The sequence below is a fragment of the Rosa rugosa genome, chromosome 5, assembly GCF_958449725.1.
Source record: "Rosa rugosa chromosome 5, drRosRugo1.1, whole genome shotgun sequence".
Lineage (NCBI taxonomy): Eukaryota > Viridiplantae > Streptophyta > Magnoliopsida > Rosales > Rosaceae > Rosa > Rosa rugosa.
Window position 1 is genome coordinate 23,220,807 of NC_084824.1, and position 13,520 is coordinate 23,234,326.

General features: G+C 36.7%; 1 long non-coding RNA gene across 2 annotated transcripts; it reads right to left on the reverse strand.

Annotated features, from left to right (window-relative positions):
- Window positions 1-6,063: 6,063 nt before the first annotated feature.
- On the reverse strand, window positions 6,064-8,329 carry LOC133712117 (uncharacterized). Of its 2 annotated transcripts, none has more exons than XR_009847171.1 (3): window positions 8,142-8,329; window positions 6,485-7,833; window positions 6,064-6,333 (listed from the first exon to the last, which is right to left on the reverse strand). It is a non-coding gene; the product is annotated as an uncharacterized LOC133712117 (long non-coding RNA). The 2 variants fall into 2 exon arrangements; XR_009847170.1 differs by adding an exon at window positions 7,952-8,021 and having other exon boundaries at window positions 6,064-7,833.
- Between the last annotated feature and the right edge of the window lie 5,191 nt (window positions 8,330-13,520).

The window sequence follows — 13,520 nt, forward strand, 5'->3', positions numbered from 1 at the left end:
CCCACTTTAGGGGCTAAAATGGTCATTTCATGAAAACAAAAAACCCACAACCTCCCCCTCCTTCGTTCCTCTCTCTTTGTCAGCTCTTCTTCTTCTTCTGATGTTCTTCTTCTTCTCATAGTAGTGACATAGAAACCAAAGACCCATCTCTTATTTCTTCTCAATTTTCACATTCCTCACCCCAAAATCAAATCTTTGGAATCACCCATTTCACAATGTCCACCAGAATCATGACTCGGTTTAAGGAAGCCGACCAATTGACGATGGCCGCACCGGCCGTGGTTCGAATTCGACGACCTGACCGCCCTCAGCCTCCCTTCAAACCTCTCCGACTCCTCGACCCGACTCTTACAGAACTTGACCCATTTCTGGTCCGACTATGGTTCTCTTGGTCGTGCTCTTCCTCAACCTCATCTACCACCCGGTCTCCATCATCGTCTTCTTGATCGCCTCTGCCGCCTGGGTCTTCTTCTACTTCTCCCGCGACGAGGAGCTTGTGGTGTTTGGGTTTCCGATTGAGGACCGGGTTGTGACGGTCGTGCTTGGAGTCTTCGAATTCTCCTCTGGCCTCGGAATGCAGCTCGATCGAGCGGAAGACGTCACCATTGGGGGATCACCGACAGAATCAGGCGTAATTGGTTGAGAAAGTCGTCGGTTTCGCTTGTGATAAGAAACAGTTTCCCAGGCGTACAACTACCTTGTTACAACTTCACTCTAGTCACTAGCCCTACCTTCGGCACCCCCCCCCCCCCCCCCCCTTACGGTTAAGGTAACGACTTCGGGCATGGCCAACTCCCATAGTGGACTGGTGCAGTGCTGCTCATCTTCTTAACATATTTGTTTGCCTCGGCCTCGTCTTGCTATCTCATAATCGATTCGATCAGTGCTGAATTCTTCTTCTTCACTCACTGAGGACTGAAAACTGAAGAAGAGAGAAGGAGAGACGAGTAGTCTGTTGAAGACGATCAGTTTGATATACTTCATGTTCGGGTTGTGTTTTGTGTTTTGGTTATCTATGATGGGTGTATGTGAGGAGTCAAATTTGGCTGGTGGTTTTTGTCAGGACAAGTGATGGGTGTGTGTTGTGAAACACGTATGAGGTGAGTTTTGGTTGGGCGGTAATGGGTTATCTGGGATTGGGTTTTGCGATGTTGAGGAAGGTTTGGAGATTGGAGGAAGAAGAAGAATGTTTTTTTTTTTTGCCTTTTTTTTGTCCAGAAATGACCATTTTAGTCCCTAAAGTGGGCTCCGTTGTCGGAGTTAACGTTCAATTTGGACGGAGCCTGAGCGCGCAATTGGTCACGACTGACTGAAATTGGAAAGCTCAGATGTGTTTCTGATTAAATTGAGAGCACATAGACTAACATGAAGTTACCCTCAAACAGTCAAACCTCAGGGGATAAACTGAATTTAATCCTACGTGAAAAATATGTACGTGTATTATTCGGACATTTTATGAAATAGTCGTTGAAAAGTTTGGCAAAATATTTTTAATTAATTAATTTTTAATTTTAAAATATTAATTTTTGTTCAATAATATGTGTCAAATATGAAAAAAAAAAAAAAAATTGTGTATAATACTTTTGACGTCAAAAGTACGGGAAATTTAACGAGTCCTTTTTAAAAATACGAAGTACGGAAGTATTTTATAAAAAAAAATAAGTACGAGATTTATTCCTGTATAATACGAAAAATTAGTAATTTGGTGCCTTCAAATTTTTTTTTTTGAAAAGAAAAGAAAAAAAAAACTATAGAATTTAATCAGATTATGTACATTGTGCATAAATTTCGTCCAAATTCCTACTGGACCAAGTTCCCGCGTTTTGATCAAATTTTGAATAAAGTTAAAATGATAATGGTGATAATCAAATAGTTAATCAATTTTTATATAGGATTTCACTTTTAAATTGAGTGGTTACTGTTTTTATGGTAAAATAACTTTTAGTATAGATAATATTTATATATACACTTTAATATTTTTTTTGGGAAGTTGCACTTTTGGTTAGAGACAGTTACTTTCGGTTGAAATGGTTGAAATGACTTGTCTTGGCTTCACTTGGCTTTGCCTTTTTCAGTGTTTTGAAGCTGTTGGCTGAGCCTTGGTGGTTTGTTTGTATCTTATTGATTCCATGACTACTATTGACCATCTGGCATCTGACTTTATGTCTGTGTTTTGTTTTTTTGGCCGAACTGTTCATCATCAATATAGCTCATTCAAAACCTAAACGTGAAGGCATGAAACAAAATTGCACTCCTTAAGTTTAAGGTACCCTATTTGAACCGATTACAGAGACATACCGGCTAGCTAAAAGAACACATATATACCGAATGTAATAAGAAGTTGAAAAATACCTTCTTTTCAGTTAAAAATTAAACACCGAGTTGGTATTGCATATAAGATAACTTCATTAAAGATATAATTTAATATAATAACTGATGATGACATAAGGTTGTGAAGTATCAAATATTATGATTATGTGTGTTTCCTGCACACAAATAACCCCACAATTATAAGTGAGGTGTTTCAAGTCGTTTTAGTCTCTTTTTTTTTTCTTTCCCAATTTATATACTACTCTCGAGAGGTGAAGAGCAATGCTAGGGTTTCTTGGCACCCTAGCATTTAATTTTACTTCGTTTAACCATTAACGACATATGAAAGTTAGCAGAGTGAATTCCCCATCTCCCTCATACGTGATGGAGCAATTTGGTTGCCTTCAATTTCTATCCACTTCTCCTCAACCTCAATCAAACAAAAGTTGTCGAAGCAAAACACATCTGAGAGAAACGAGAACCCTTATATCTCAAACCTCGGTGGTATGCCAACTTGTGATGCATATATGCTATATTTACTTCAAGCATTGGTTGTGAAAATTTCCAAAGCTTTGTGTTACGGATCAATGTAATCGTCTACAAACTATTCAAACATTTGCCAAAATGCAGTTTGTTCATTTTTACTGAACAATACATACAGAAAGCAGCTACTTATATAGCAATACATTTGCAGAACTACTTAGAAGAGCTAGGGAACAATGATTGGACGAGAGAGGATTCTTCTTCTTCTGACGACGTGGTTTATCATGTTTTGTGACGAGTATGAAATACCCTGATCTATTTACCACAACAGAGTCATCTTTTTTACGGTTAATTAAGGGCCGTCTGTGTGCGATTTTTGTATTTTGTTCCAAATCAGTGGAAATCAGTGCGCCACATCAATAGAAAGAGGTAGTACTGTCTACAAGTGTCTTTAATTGCTGGTGGATTCCAATGCAACCACGTTTAAAGCATTATGGTTTTTATTATTATTATTTTTTTTTTTATTTTTTTTTTTTATCACAATAGTGAGATTTCATTTCATTAAATCAGAAAACAAAATTATAAGTAGCGAAGCATTACAATCTATAGTCATAAGGTCTATTTATAACTAAACAACAAAGTCTACGGCCCTGAATTTATCATCGTCAATACAGGAAAAAACAGGAGCTACAACATCTCCGGTACACCATGAGACATCAAAAATGATCACTTATCCAGCAAACTGCCAACAAAGTGTTTAATTTTTTTTTTTAAATAATAAAAAAAAAACGCCTTCATCAAGCACAAAAAACTAGTGTTTTAAGTTCCAACTGAGTTATGGCTCAGCACTCAAGTGAAAACGTATACGCTCAAGTCATCCTCACCTCGCGACTAGTGAAGGGAAATGATCGATAAGAGCCGCAGGTGTAGTTCTTTTCAACACGTACTAGATCGTTGATGTGATATCGTGAGGGACAGATTGACCAGCGAGGTTTGGCATTATAGTTGTATTTGGAACTCTCATACATAAAAATAGAGATTTCTTTTCATATCAATTAGTACTCTCATACATAAAAATGATAGATCTTTTCATATCAATTAGTTGTGAAACAGCTGAAGTGACATACCAATTGGCAAGACAACAAAAGACGACACGAAACTTGAATACTTCATCGCTATGCTGCTATTATTGCATTAACAATTCAAACGACTTTTTGGGATTTTTCTTTTCAATAGAGAAGGAATGCTCATGTACTATAGTCAGCTTTATGTGTTGTTTTCCTAGAACGAAAATTACAAAACTAAAAGAAGAACAACAAAAAGAAAACAAAAAAGCAAATCACAAGTACTCTCCTTCATAGATCTCTTTTTTTTTTTTTTCCCCTCTTTAGAAGACATATGGCGCCGCTGAATCTCAATACCATCATCATCAGATCCCCAAGCTAAAACCACTGCCCCCAAGCCACCATGAATTCCTTTACTCCAAGAAGATGAAGAGCGCCACTACATCATTAGCCATGGCCAGTTTAGGAGTGCGGGCTCAGGTTTGTAGCCTATGTCGAGACGACAAGACAACAACCACAACCTTGTGTGGTCTAAGTTGGAGCTAGTACAACAAACCTAATATTTGTTACAATGAGTAGAGGAGAATGAAATTCACACTCTCTAATTTGTAATCCACAATCGTTCTTTCATTTTATTTTATTTTTTGTTGCTAAAATTCTTATTAAATGACAAAATTTAAATTAATAAGGACAGAGTTTAAGTTACAAAAAAATGAAACATTAAGTATGGATTGTAAAATGAGGAGTCTAAATAAATGGAATTAAAATTGCTCTATAAATATCAAGGGTAAATTTTTTTTTTTTTTTTTTGAAATATCAATGTTAAATTTTAGGAGAATGAAATCCACACTCCTTCCTTTTTGGGTTGAAGTTCTTATAAAAAGTCACAATTTAAGTTACTAAATACAAAAATTTTGGTTACTAAAAAAGAAAACATGAAGTGCGGATTGTAAAATGTGAAGTGTGAATTTCACTCCCCAAATTTTAATGTAAGATCATCTACAATGGTGCTTCATATTTTTCATCAACATGTGACTTCCACTGTGTTGTTTATTCCAAATAACCAACATGATGCAATTCACTGTCATTCTTATCAACTTTAGTAGCTCTTAGTGATTTCCCTAGCTATTTTATGAGCGTAGTATTTTAAGAGCATAGTTGGTACAGTTTTTATAATTTCACCTTAACTGATTTTTTTTTTAACATTTCCTAAATTTTATCCAAGAAGCGTTTATCTAAGTATTTTTCTTAATTGTATCAAACGAGCTAAAATAAAGACACTACCATTGAACATGCTATAATAGTTGAGCATCAAATGAAATCACCCCTGATATAAAATCTTATACGATGTATAGGTGACGCGTCGTTGACATGCTCTATTGGCCAATTGCAATACAATGACGCAATGGATAACTGTGGCATGGCATCGATAAATGTCGATCGAAGCCAAATAATACATGATTGCGAACTTATACATTTCAATTTAGTGGTCGGTTTCAAATCCAGCAGCTTTAAATTTCCTTCTCAACGCTACGTACAAAGATGCCCATCACTTCTTCCACAGAAGTTTTTCTTCATTTGCGACTTGTGGCACAAATTATTAGTTTTCACTTTTCAGATAGCCACAGAGGTTCGAAGAACGTACCAACTTAACCTAATCTAGAAGAGTCGATTGTCTAGATTATGGCTGTCCGACGTCTAAATTTCTATTTCACCGGCACACAATAATGACAATATATAGAGTTGAAAAAGTATTAATAGGAATCATCACTACAAGGGAAAACCCCTTTAGAGACAAAACTGTTTTGTCACCAATTCATACAATTTTGTCACTGTCCAATATGGGCGACGAAATGATTTTGTCTCTAAAACTGCGTGACAGATTCTCATCAGTGACAACAGGTAAATTTTGTCACCCAATCATAAGGGTGACAAAATCCATTTTGTCCCCTATACTCCTGCATTTTGTCACCAAAAATCTTTCACAGTTGCCGGGAAATTCCAAATGGCGGGTAACTAGATTAAGGGTGACAAACAGAATTCGTCACCCATATTTGGAGCCAAGAAATTTTTTTATTCCATTTAGTTTCTTATATTTAATTAATAGATAATACTACTGATTCTTTATATATATCACTTTATTTGATATAATAAACAATCTTGAAATGAACTAATAGTCAGATTGAAACACTCACTTTAATTCCAATAAAAGAATAACAATGTAGCATTAATCAACTCTTATCCAGCTTCAAAGTATTCTTTAACTAAGACGAAAATGATACTAATGTGGCATATAGAAAAACAACAGCTCCTAATACATAATCTACATTCTCATCTTCATGTTCTTCCTCATCTGTTTCCCGAGTTCCCGATGCATATCACCATCGCCCAAACAGTGAATGATTCTGCTCTTCATTACGTCGATCTCAACCTCATTTGTCAAGATATCTACTTGCATAGGGACAGGAACTTCTAGCTATCTCATCAACATAAACATTTGGAATGCAAAAAATTAGGTGGACTAAGTATAGGTGCTAGCGGTAAGTTACAAGAAAGTATCAAAAACCAAGTAACAAATCTATTCGACACACAATTATTTGGACATAAATATGGTCTGAATAATTTACCACTTTTGATTACAATTCATTTAATTCTTCATTTAAGAGACTAGTCTTTCGTTCTAATCGAAGCTTGAAAAGCCTTGTATCATAGACAAACGCAGGAGAGATATCATTCCCCTGTTGTATCTCCACTTCGGCAATGTTGAAGCACTGACAAGTCCAAGTTCTTGAAGTCTTAAATAGGTAAAGAACACCATAAAATTAGATATGTTGGCACGCTCTGTAGCATGGTGAATGACAGGATTGAGAACCTAATGAACACCAAGAACTCAAATATAATACTAAGTGAAAATGCACACGAATAAGTTTCAATAGACAAGAGATACTCAAAAGAGGCAAATATGCATTGCAAACCTCAAGGCGAAAATGTTTCATTTTCACTTGCACTTATGTTATCAATAAGGTTTATTGCCAATAGCAAGGCAAAGGCATCTAAAAGAAGAGAAAATAATCTCTTTAAATTGGCTTTCGTCAAAGACCCTAGAAACTTCAAGGCCACCCTATAGTTGTCTATTTGAAACCACACTACCACCAGCCTATAACAAGTTAAAAACATAAAGGAGTTCACAACATTTTAAGTAGATATAGATAAAAATTATACACAGAAGGTTACAAATGAAATAATACATTAGCAAGATACATTATTTATACTTGAGAAATACCACATCGCAGGGTTAACCTTAAGGGATCTTATCATCAAGTATACTTTCAAACTAAACAGTAGCTACTCCTCCAATACCATCACACAACTCCTAAACCATTACAAAAAGCATAGAACTCAAGAGATGCTAAGAGAATGTAAGTGGACATTAGCTTCATAATATATTTTGAAGAACAAATAAGTTGATCTTGATGACATACTAAATAACAAGATATACTGATGCATCTCTGATAAGTATTCCTATTCTATACCAAGAAAATCAAGACTTGTTATCAACAGGTAAGCCACACATACCTTTCCACTTGAAAGAGAGAAGTTTTTCTGGACTTATTTGGCTCTTGAATTCGTTCACGGTGACTCTGGCTCTCGATTTCAATGACCAAGGAAACCATTATGAACATAAAAGTGCATTGGCAGAAGTGAACCAATTCAATCATCCTTTATAGTTCATGGCCATCCAATCAAACTAATCCCAAAATCATAATTTGAAAAAGCTAATAAACCAAGAATCAAACACATCAGGACTTCGTGAAGCCAAAAAATCACATCTAGACTATAGGGTGATGCTGATCTAATTCAATAACTAAACATCGATCCAAAATCCATTCCAAAAGTAAAAGACTCACAAACACAAACATATAAAACACAAACCTCATGAGGAATCCCACTTGTCTCTTTGTAATCATCGTTATTCCTGTAAAAAAAAGGTAAAACCAAAATTTATATTAGATCATAAATTTTTTGCAGAATTAAAATCATAACACAATGTAAATTGGCATGTCAGGTTTTAAATATATTTAATCGTTTTTCACCCAATATAAGAGCAGCAACGAACAGAGGTCCAAAAACTGTAACGCTTAGGGTTTACCAGCACCTACAATACTGTGGATCAAAGTAAAATTACCCGTTTAATTTAACAAACTGAAAGTACCCAGCATTAAGATTATGCCTCAAAAATGAAAAAAGTAAAAGTAAACAACAAAAAGCCCTGAAATCGTTTACCCTAAAATACTTGATTTGGGACTGTCTGCTGGATGGTACAGAAAGGACAGAGGAGATGATACGGAGGTGGAGGTCAGAGTCGGTGGTTGCAAGTTCGTGTGTGAAGGTCGTGCTGTGGGAAAGGGAGATCGTGAATGTGTCAACTGGGGAATGAACCCTTATTCACATCTTACCCTACTTTTCCTTAAACTACGCCGTTGAAGGAGGTTTTGATCTATTTCAAGTCCCGCTGAATTAGTTTTAATTTTTCCGCCAATGCTTTTCCAAAATTTTTACCTCTTTTTTTTTCTTTCACAAGGGAAAATACCCCGCTCTTGACCGCCCAATATTCAGTGACAAAAGTGGTGTGTCACCTATTTTTATTATTTTGTCTCTCAAGCATGTCGCACATGTAAGCAAGGATGACAACTTTTAGGTGACAAAATAATTTTTTTTGACACTGATAACAAGAATTAGTGACGCAAATTTGCTTTGTCTCCTATACTTTTGTCTCTAAAGGGGTTTTCTCTTGTAGTGCATTCGTTTCATTACTCTTCATTATTAAATTTAAATTAAATATAAGCAACACTCTAAAAGTAGCTAGGATGTAGCCCTACCACCTAATTGTTTAGGTGGGAATTAGGCGGGCGTCTTGGCGGATATTTTTTATATTTTAATTATATTATAACATATAAATAAGTGTTTAATTAAAATAAAAACTATAATTAGCGATAATTGATTGAAAACATAAAAAAACAAGTTAAGTGTATAATGAGTACTTACAAATCAAAAGTTAGTTTTTAAGAATTTGATATAAAAAAATTAAACATTTTTTTAAAACTCGGCATGCACAAGCCCTGCCTAGACAACCGCTTTTAAAACACTAAATATAATCTAGCACAATTGAATAAATAATCAATTTAGTATATAAACAACATTCTACTTAACCTAGTCATGATCTTCTGATCAGACACATGAATGCAGACGATTTTGCATGTGACCACGATCTAAAATAGCAAGTAACATGCTAAATGATAAGTGCAATTAAAGAAGGAGATGATGTTTGAAACCTTGAACACGAGAGCTCAAATGGTGGCATGCTAAATAAATAACTGCAAAACCCTAGATATAAATAAAATTCTTCGCACAAATGGGAGTAAGAGTGGTGTTGTTTAATTTATTTTTCATTGTTTTGTTGTTTGGTCTCTTTACCCCTTCAATCTAATTGTTATTAATAGATTTATATATATATATATAAGTAGCATCCTCAATTATAATATTATCAATTATTTGTTGAACATTAGTTAAAAATTATATGTACATACATAAAGGTCACTTTTGTTAAAATTTTCAATGTAAGCGGATAATCTCTTCTCTTAAATAATAATATAAAACTGTATAGATCATTGATTTTCTGGTTATTTGCCGTGATGAAGCCAAATCTCTGGCCAATGTATACATAACAACCATATCGCATACTCTGATTCGCTAGATGATTAGATATGATGTGATAACCCTACACTACCTATCAATTGGTGTTAGGTCGTAACAATAAATTGGAACATTAATGTGTGTAATTAAACATACGTGCTAGTGTGTTGAAATCCTAAGACGATATGATAGTGAGTTTGTTTGTGTACACATTTTCAAGCAATGTCAGGATAAGCACGCGCTTGTCATTTACCGCGCAATCTATAATTTTGTGGGTTGATGATAAAGCTAAACCAACCAAAAGTCTAGAATAGAAGGCACATGCCTGCCTGTACGTTATAATCAAACAAACTCAAAATTAATGAGGATTACGTTATCTTTGATTTTGATATCTGCATGCATGTGGAGGAGTTCTATAATGCATCTTCAATTAATTGTGACTTAATGCATGCATTGAAATATAAAATACTTAGGTCTGGTTTGGTTCACGGAAATAAAAATAATTTTTTTTTTTTTTTTTTGACTTTGTCAAGAGGAACCCAAAGGCTTCCTAGGCCCAAGATAAACCCCTTCGGCGCATGTGAAATGCTCCAACTGTGCATTGCAGCACAGTGCCTGACCACTTTGACAGCTTCGGGGTTCGAACCTAGGTTGGGGAGCACACCCAACTAGGCAATAACCACTAGGCCACTTGCAGTGGTTATAAAAATAATTCTTTGTTTTTTCTATAGGAAGGGAAATGAAATTTTCCAACAACTTTTCATTTCGATGTTTGGTAACGTAAGAAAAGTTATTAAGAAAGTTGTTAAAAAATTTGTAAATAATGTAATAAAATAATATGTTATGAGTAATAAATGCAAGGAAATAAGGAGGTAAAGTCATTCCTTTGGGGTTTGGCTGATGTTAACAAGTTTTTTTTTCATGATGCTTACTTTTCCGCGAACCAAACGTGGCCTTATTGTGTGCTCTGAAATTATGAAGTTTTTGTGGTTTTGATCACTACAATAACAATACATGTATATATCGATTATAGAGAGGGAAAAAATGAGAAAAATAGACTAACTACTATAAAAATAAAGCCATATAAAATTATAAACCAATCAAGTTGTCCCTAACCACAAACACATGATATTCTGAAATTAGTTTAATATTCTCATAAATATGACATGATCTATGGAGAACTTTTGCATTTAGTTTGAGGGTTTGACTCTAGGGCTGTAAATAGGCTCGATACAACTCGTGTTCGACTCGTATTCGGCTCGATTCTAACTCGTTCGGCTCTTGTTCGTATAATAAATGAGCTGAGCTTGAGCTCAATATTAAGCTCGACAAAAAAAACGAGCCGAGCTTGAACAAGGATATATTTAGCTCGTCTAACCTGTGAGTAGCTCGTATTTTTCATGAGTAGCTCTAAGTTGTTAAAGCTTGGCTCGTTTGTTAAAGCTCAATTTATGAAAATTTATAGTATAAATAAAAATAAAATTTTTCTAATCTCAAATATTTAATTCTTTTTATTACATTCCTTTCCATTTGGAAGAGAATATGAGAATTTAAGTAAAATATATTACAAAACCACTGTAAGTGGCCTAGTGGTTCTTGCCTAGTTGGGTGTGCTCCCCAACCTAGGTTAGAACCCCGAAGCTGTCAAAATGGCCAGGCACTGTGCTGCAATGCACAGTTAGAACATTTCACATGCGCCGAAGGGGTTTATCTTGGACCTAGGAAGCTTTTGGGTTCCCCTTGACATAGTCAAAAAAAAAAAAAAGGTAAAATATATTACAATAAAGAACAATAAATCCAAATTTGATGGTTAGACATCAAATTTGGTTTTGTTCAAGTAAATCCAGAATATGTGTCTGGCCCAAACTCTAGGTTACTTGACCTAGTTGTAATAGGGTTTTGAATTAGAGATATTCTCGGAGATATTCATAGATATCCGATTAATTGTACGATTATCTTTCCTTGTATAACTCTGATTCTATGTCTTGTAATCATCTATATAAATAGGCCCCTATTATCAATGAAAGCACGACTCAATTCTCTCCCAATTTCAGTTTTCCTTAAACACGTTATCAGCACGAAGCCCTAACCCTGAAACCCTAAAATCGTAGCCTTAAAATCCTAGCAACCACCGCAACATATATTGAAGCCCTCAATCCCAGGAGTCCAGAACCGGCGCGAAGCCCTAACCCTGAAACCCTAAAATCGTAGCCTTCAAATTCTAGCAACCACCGCAACATATATTGAAGCCCTCAATCCCAGGAGTCCAGAACCGGCGCGAAGCCCTAACCCTGAAACCCTAAAATCGTAGCCTTCAAATCCTAGCAATCATCGCAGCATATATTGAAGCCCTCAATCCCAGGAGTCCAAAACCGGCGGTGCCAACCCCAGAACCGGCCGAAAAACACCCAAACCGGCTTCAAGAAGATAACGAGAGTCCCCTGACCAGTTCACACTCTTCCAGTCTGCCTTCTACCGTGAATTTCTACCACCAGAGGCGCCCAAAAGCTAGGAACCGGTGAAATTATGGCCAACGCCGGCCGGAAACTTCCTGAACCGACCGGCAGAACCGCTGCAAGCTGGTGAACCGTCAGCCTCCCTTCTTCCCTGCACTTGCACAGCAGCCAAGCCCAACTCCAACCGAGCCCAGCGCAAGGGTGCAGCCCAGATAGAAAAAAAGGAGACGGGGCCAGACGAAAAGAAAGAAAAAAAAAACAAAAACAAAACGGACCGGCCCAAGAAAGAATGTGCGGCCCACTGCAGAGAAAAAAAAAAAAAAAAAGGAGGCAGCCGGTTGACCCACTGACACAGCCCAGTCCAAAGGTCAACTCTCCGGTCAGCCACCGCCGGCGACTTTTCCGACCACTTTCTGGCGACTTTTCCGACCAGATTTCCGGCGACTTTTCGATCACTATTTCGAGGTATTTTTTACTAAAAGTTCCCGTTTTTTGAGTTTTTATTCAATTTCTCTTCTTTTCTCGGGGACTTGCAAACTCCCTTCTTCTACCCCCCTTTCTTCATCATAGGGGAGACCTAATTAAGCCGAATTGTGGGGATTCGTGCTCACTCCAAGCTTAGAGCTTGTTGAGATCTCCAAACTTAGAGTTTGTAGAGAATTTATGATCGACCACTTACGTCATTATTTCGATCTAATCCAATACCTCTTGGAATTGAATTTCTTGGAAGGGATTACGCTCATAAATTCCTAATTTCTTGGAAGCGACTACGCTCAGAAATTTTATATGTTTTCGTGGTAGCTTTTCTGCTCCGAAACTAACCCTTTTTCTTGTTCTCTTTCAGGATGAGTAACCTGAACAAATTGGACTTTGCTCCATTAGGAACAACTGGCTCTGAATATCACAGGTGGGTTCATGATGTCCGCCAGCATCTCAAGGCCGATGAAATCCTGGATATGATCCTCGAGCCTAGCCAGGACGTGCTAACTGTTGAGCAAGCTCAAAGCTCAAGCTTTGGAAGCAAATAGAGCAGCCTTAGAGGCAAATAAAGCGAAATCCATCATCCTAATGACTCGTCATATGGATGATTCGCTCAAGTACGAGTGTATGAATGAAGAAGACCCCAGAAGGCTGTGGGTCTCACTCGAAGAAAGATTTGGAAACGTCCGTGACTCCCTACTTCCTGACCTAGAAGTGAGATGGCATAGCCTCTGCTTCTGTGATTTCAAGTCAGTTCTTCACTACAACTCAGAAGCACTTCGCATTAAATCCTTAGTGGAATTCTGTGGTAATCACTACACCAATTTTGTTATCAGACAACGGCAGAAAACCGTTGTGGGATTTGGAGACCCACCGTTGTAGAGTGAGCCGTTGTCTGATGAAAAATCAGACAACGGTGGAACACAGTTGTGTGATAAACACACAGACAACAGGTATGTGTTATAACTGTTGTGTGATAGCTCGGCAGATGGCTCGACAGATGCCAAGCGCGCAGCTGGGCAGCAGTTGAGGG